Source organism: Budorcas taxicolor, chromosome 15 (genome assembly GCF_023091745.1).
Source record: "Budorcas taxicolor isolate Tak-1 chromosome 15, Takin1.1, whole genome shotgun sequence".
NCBI classification, from domain to species: domain Eukaryota; kingdom Metazoa; phylum Chordata; class Mammalia; order Artiodactyla; family Bovidae; genus Budorcas; species Budorcas taxicolor.
The window spans coordinates 79,627,829-79,633,640 of NC_068924.1; the positions used below are offsets into that span (position 1 = coordinate 79,627,829).

At 44.9% G+C, this 5,812-nt stretch overlaps 1 pseudogene; it reads right to left on the reverse strand.

Moving 5' to 3' along the window:
- Positions 1–1,169: 1,169 nt before the first annotated feature.
- On the reverse strand, positions 1,170–2,243 carry LOC128060268 (olfactory receptor 5B2-like; annotated as a pseudogene).
- Positions 2,244–5,812: the final 3,569 nt, after the last annotated feature.

The window sequence follows — 5,812 nt, forward strand, 5'->3', positions numbered from 1 at the left end:
ATGGGAATACCAGACCACCTGACCTGCCTCTTGAGAAATCTGTATGCAGGTCAGGAAGCAACAGTTAGAACTGGACATGGAACAACAGACTGGTTCCAAACAGGAAAAGGAGTACGTCAAGGCTGTATATTGTCACCCTGCTTATTTAACTTCTATGCAGAGTACATCATGAGAAACGCTGGACTAGAAGAAACACAAGCTGGAATCAAGATTGCCAGGAGAAATATCAATAACCTCAGATGTGCAGATGACACCACCCTTATGGCAGAAAGTGAAGAGGAACTAAAAAGCCTCTTGATGAAAGTGAAAGAGGAGAGTGAAAAAGTTGGCTTAAAGCTCAACATTCAGAAAACGAAGATCATGGCATCCGGTCCCATTACTTCATGGGAAATAGACGGGGAAACAGTAGAAACAGTGTCAGACTTTATTTTGGGGGGCTCCAAAATCACTGCAGATGGTGACTGCAGCCATGAAATTAAAAGACGCTTACTCCCTGGAAGAAAAGTTATGACCAACCTAGATAGTATATTCAAAAGCAGAGACATTACTTTGCCAACTAAGGTCTGTCTAGTCAAGGCTATGGTTTTTCCAGTGGTCATGTATGGATGTGAGAGTTGGACTGTGAAGAAGGCTGAGTGCCGAAGAATTGATGCTTTTTGAAGTGTGGTGTTGGAGAAGACTCTTGATAGTCCCTTGGACTGCAAGGAGATCCAACCAGTCCATTCTGAAGGAGATCAACCCTGGGATTTCTTTGGAAGGACTGATGCTAAAGCTGAAACTCCAGTACTTTGGCCACCTCATGCGAAGAGTTGACTCATTGGAAAAGATTCTGATGCTGGGAGGGATTGGTGGCAGGAGGAGAAGGGGACGATAGAGGATGAGATGGCTGGATGACATCACTGACTCGATGGACATGAGTCGGAGTGAACTCTGGGAGTTGGTGATGGACAGGGAGGCCTGGCGTGCTGCGATTCATGGAGTCGCAAAGAGTCGGACACGACTGAGTGACTGAACTGAACTGAACTGATGCTTGTTTCTACTAAGAATCTGACATCATATGATGGGCGGATATCTCCTTAGGAAGATAAGTGCAGTGTGGGCCTTAACATGTGAGTCACTGAGCAAAGGATACCTTAGAGATGACTCTAACTTTTCTGGATCCTACATTATTAAAGAGCTAATCCTAGAGACAATTTTGATTTCTCAACAAACTTCTTGAATGCACTTTTGACCTCCCTGTTCCTCAGGCTATAGACCACAGGGTTTAGCATAGGGATGATCATAGCATAGAAAACAGAGGCCATTTTATCTGTATCCGTGGCATGACTGGAGGTGGGCTGTAAGTACATGAAGATGACTGCCCCTTAAAAAATGGAGATAGCAGTGAGGTGAGAAGTGCAGGTGGACAAAGCCTTCTGGTATCCCTCAGCTGAGCGCATCTTGAGAATGGTGATAAATATGAGCAGGTAGGCAATAAAGATAATCATGGGAGTGAAAACCACGTGGAAGGTATTAATATAAACCAGAACCAACTCACTGATGTGCTTATCAGAGCAAGAAAGAATCACGACTCCTGGAATATCACAGAAGTGATGGACCACACTGGACCTGCAGAAAGAGAGACTGAAGTTATCTCCAACATTTACAGAGGCATTCAGAATACCAAACGCAGAGCTGTTGACAAGACAAGCACACCTATTTGTCGTCATGGAGGTGGCATAAGGCAGGGGCTTGCACACTGCTGCGTAGCGGTCATAAGCCGTTGAAGCCAAGAGGTAATTTTCCACAGTGGCAAAGGCTATAAAAAAGAACATCTGAGCAGCACATGCACTGTAAGAAATGACCTTATTTCCTCCAAGGAATCCTGCTGTCACACTGGGTGTGACTGCTGAGGAGTAACCAAAGTCCACCACAGAGATTACTCAGGAAAAAGCACATAGGAGTGTGAAGGTGAGGGTCCAAAAGAATCAACATGATCATCCCCAGATTTCCAACCAGCGTGATAAGGTAAGTGAGGGTAAACATCGTCAAGAGTGGGGATCATCCCCAGATTTCCAACCAGCGTGATAAGGTAAGTGAGGGTAAACATCGTCAAGAGTGGGGATCATCCCCAGATTTCCAACCAGCGTGATAAGGTAAGTGAGGGTAAACATCGTCAAGAGTGGGACCTGAAGTCTTGGGGCATCAATAAGTCCTAGGAGAATGAACTCAGTCACTTCTGATTTGTTCTCCACGGGTGTCATTTAGGAATCAAGGATGCCCTGCAACAGTGAGAAGTAAAGGAGCAGAGGAGTGAAAAAGACAGGGACCAGTGGAGCTGGGATGCATAAATGCCCTGTGAACTATTCCAATCACAGCGATAATTTGTCCTCCAGCTCTAAAGCATACACACAAGAAAATTAGTAAAAAAATTAATAGTTGAAATTGAAGGGTTTCATGGATCAGTCACCCCATTTACTAATTTTGTATATGAGAAACTGAGGTAAAGAAAGGGTTATGACCACCTTGTCTAAGGTCGTCATACTATTCATACTTTGGCTAGAGGCAAAGAACTGACTCACTTGAAAAGACTCTGAAGCTGGGAAGCATTGAAGGCGGGAGAAGAAGGGAACGACAGAGGATGAGATGGTTGGATGGCATCACTGACTCAATGGACATGAGTTTGAGTAAACTCCTGGTGTTGGTGATGGACAGGGAGGCCTGGCCTGCTGCAGTCCATGGGGTAGCAAGGAGTGAGACATGACTGAGCGACTGAACTGAACTTAATTGAAGGTCATCATATATCTGGAATGACTCCATCTTCCAAATTATATCTACTGAGAAGAGAAGCAGCTTACCCTTCTACAGTGCTCACTTTCAGGAATATACACACACACACACACACACATATACATATATATGTCACAGCTGATCCCCACTATATGTAGTAGTTAGGTTCTATGAAGTAACAGTGAGCAATGAATTCATGAATGCTTCTTTGCTCCTAGCAAAAATACACAGATAGTTTCCTGCAAGACTTTGGTCACATTTTCATCAATCGACACAAAATATTGTTTATGTGTGTTTCTCTTTAAAGACATCTTATTTAATATATACTGTTGATTCATTAACACTGGTCTCACAGCCAACAGCTCTATATGTCATATACTTATATTCTCCTTAAGGCTAATCACAGTCTTCTTTTAGCACTACACTCAGGAAAATTTAATTTTTTAAATTAAAAAAGCCACACAACATGAAGGACTAAAATGTGAAAAACTGACTCTAGAAAGACTGCATGAAAACACTTCTATAGTAACCATGGCATGGAAGAACCTAGGTGTCCATCAGGAGATGAGTGGTTAAAGAAATTAAAGTCCTAACCCCTGGACCGCCAGGGAATTTGCTGGGAGATACTTTTATGTTGCTCCTTGCCTGTTTGAGGATTATTCAACGTGGCGAACAAAATCAAAGTCACAATGAGATACCACCTCACACTGGTCAGAGTGGCTATCATTAAAAAGTCTACAAATAACAAACGCTGGAGAAGATGTGGAGAAAATGGAACCTTCTTACACTGTTGGTGGGAATGTACATTGGTGCAGCCACTATGGAGAAAAGCATGGCGGTGCCTTAAAAAGCTAAAAATAGAGTGGCCATGTGATCCATACATCCCACTCCTGGCATATATCAGGGCAAAAGTATAGTTCAAACAGATACATGCACCTGTGGCGGATTTCTGTCAATGTATGGCAAAACCAATACAGTGTTGTGAAGTTCATGGGCTTCCCTGGCAGCTCAAATGGTGAAGAGTCCGCCTGCAATGCCGGAGACCTGGGTTCGGTCCTGGCTTGGGGAGATCCCCTGGAGAAGGGGAAGAACGCTGGCTCCCCACTCCAGTGTTCTGGCCTGGAGAGATCCATGGACAGAGGAGCCTGGCAGGGTGCAGTCCATGGGGTCACCAGGGGCCACAGAGCCATGACTGAGGCACTTTCACTACGTTCGCAGCAGCACCACTGACGATGGCCCAAACGCGGAGACAACCTACATATCCACTGACAGCTGAGTGGGTAAAGAAGATGTGAGGCACACACACACACACACACACACGAGAGAGAGAGAGAATAGTACTCAGCCACACAAAGAGTGAAATAATGCCATTTGCAACTAAAAGGATGGAACGAGAGCCCATCATATGATGTGAAGTAAAACAGAGAAAGGCATATCGTACGGTATCAGCTACATGTGGGATCTAAAATACGACAGAAATGGATCTATCCGTGAGCCGGAGACAGACGCCCTGACGCAGACCTGCGGTTGCCTAGGGGGACAGGAGTGGGGAGAGCTGGGCTGGGAGCTCGGGGTTAGCAAGATGCACGCTATTAGACACGGAATGAATGAGCAACATGGTCCTCCTGTTTAGCACAGGGAACTGTATTCAGTCCTGTAATAAACCACAGTGGAAAATAATATGAAAAAGAATGTATGACTGAATCACTCTTGTACACCAGAAACTAGCGCAACATTGTAAATCAACTATACTTCAGTAAAAAAATAAAGTGGCAAACAAACAGACAAAAAAGAAATTGTAATACATATATATATTCTTGACAGTCCCTTGGACTGCAAGGAAATCAAACTAGCAACCCCAAAAGAAATCAACTCTGAATACTCACGGGAAGAACTGATGCTGAAGCTGAAGCTCCAATACTTTGGCCACCTGATGCAAAGAGCCAGTTCATTGGAAAAGACCCTGAGGCTTGGAACAATTGAAGGGAAAAGGAAAAGAGGGCAGCAAAGGATCAGACGGTTGGAGAGCACCACCGATTCAATGGACAACGGACTTGGGCACACCCCGGGAAGTGGGGAGGGACGGGAGGCCTGGCATGTTGCGGTCCGTGGGGTTGCAAAGCGTCAGACGCAACTCAGCGACTGAAAAGCAGCGGCGCGTATGCATGAAACCTAGAAAAACGGTGCAGATGAGCTGTGCCGTTACTGGGCAGGACTCCAGTTCCAGACGCGGAGAGCAGACTTGTGGACACGGGGGAAGGAGAGGGTGGGATGAGCTGAGAGGGGGGCACTGAAGCAGAGATGTCGCCGTGTGTGAGAGAGACAGCCGGGGAAGATGCTGTATAACACAAGGCGATCAATCCCACCTAAAGGGGTGGGATGCAGTTGGCGGTGGGAGGGAGGGAGGCTCAAGAAGGAGGGGACGTATGTATATATTTATGGCTGATAGATTTCCCTGATGGCTCAGACGATAAAAGCATCTGCCTACAATGCTGGAGACCTGGGTTCGATCCCTGGGTCGGGAAGATCCCCTGGAGAAGGAAATGGCAACCCACTCCATTACTCTTGCCTGGAAAATCCCATGGATGGAGGAACCTGGTAGGCTACAGTCCATGGAATCACAAAGAGTCGGACACAACTGAGTGACTTCCCTACACCATGACTGATTCGTTCTGTTGTACGGAAGAAACCAATGCAACGTTGTAAAGCAATTACCCTTTAATTAAATATTTAAAAATAAAAAACAATTACAATATGGAAATGGAACTGAGAAGGTAGAGCAATTGCCTTGTTCAGCCTCTGCTGGAAATGTGAATGTCAAGCAACACAGATTTTTTACCACTCTGAACATGTCCCTAAATGGTCACAAAAGCTCTGCAAATATTTATTTTAGGATTAAAATAAATTTTAACTATAGGAAAATCTGCAAATAGGAAATCTGTGAATCTGAAGACTGACTGCATGTACGTATATTCATTTCATCCTCTCCACAATGCTATGAGGTTCATAGTCATTAGTGATTACCATCACTGATTTTATGGGA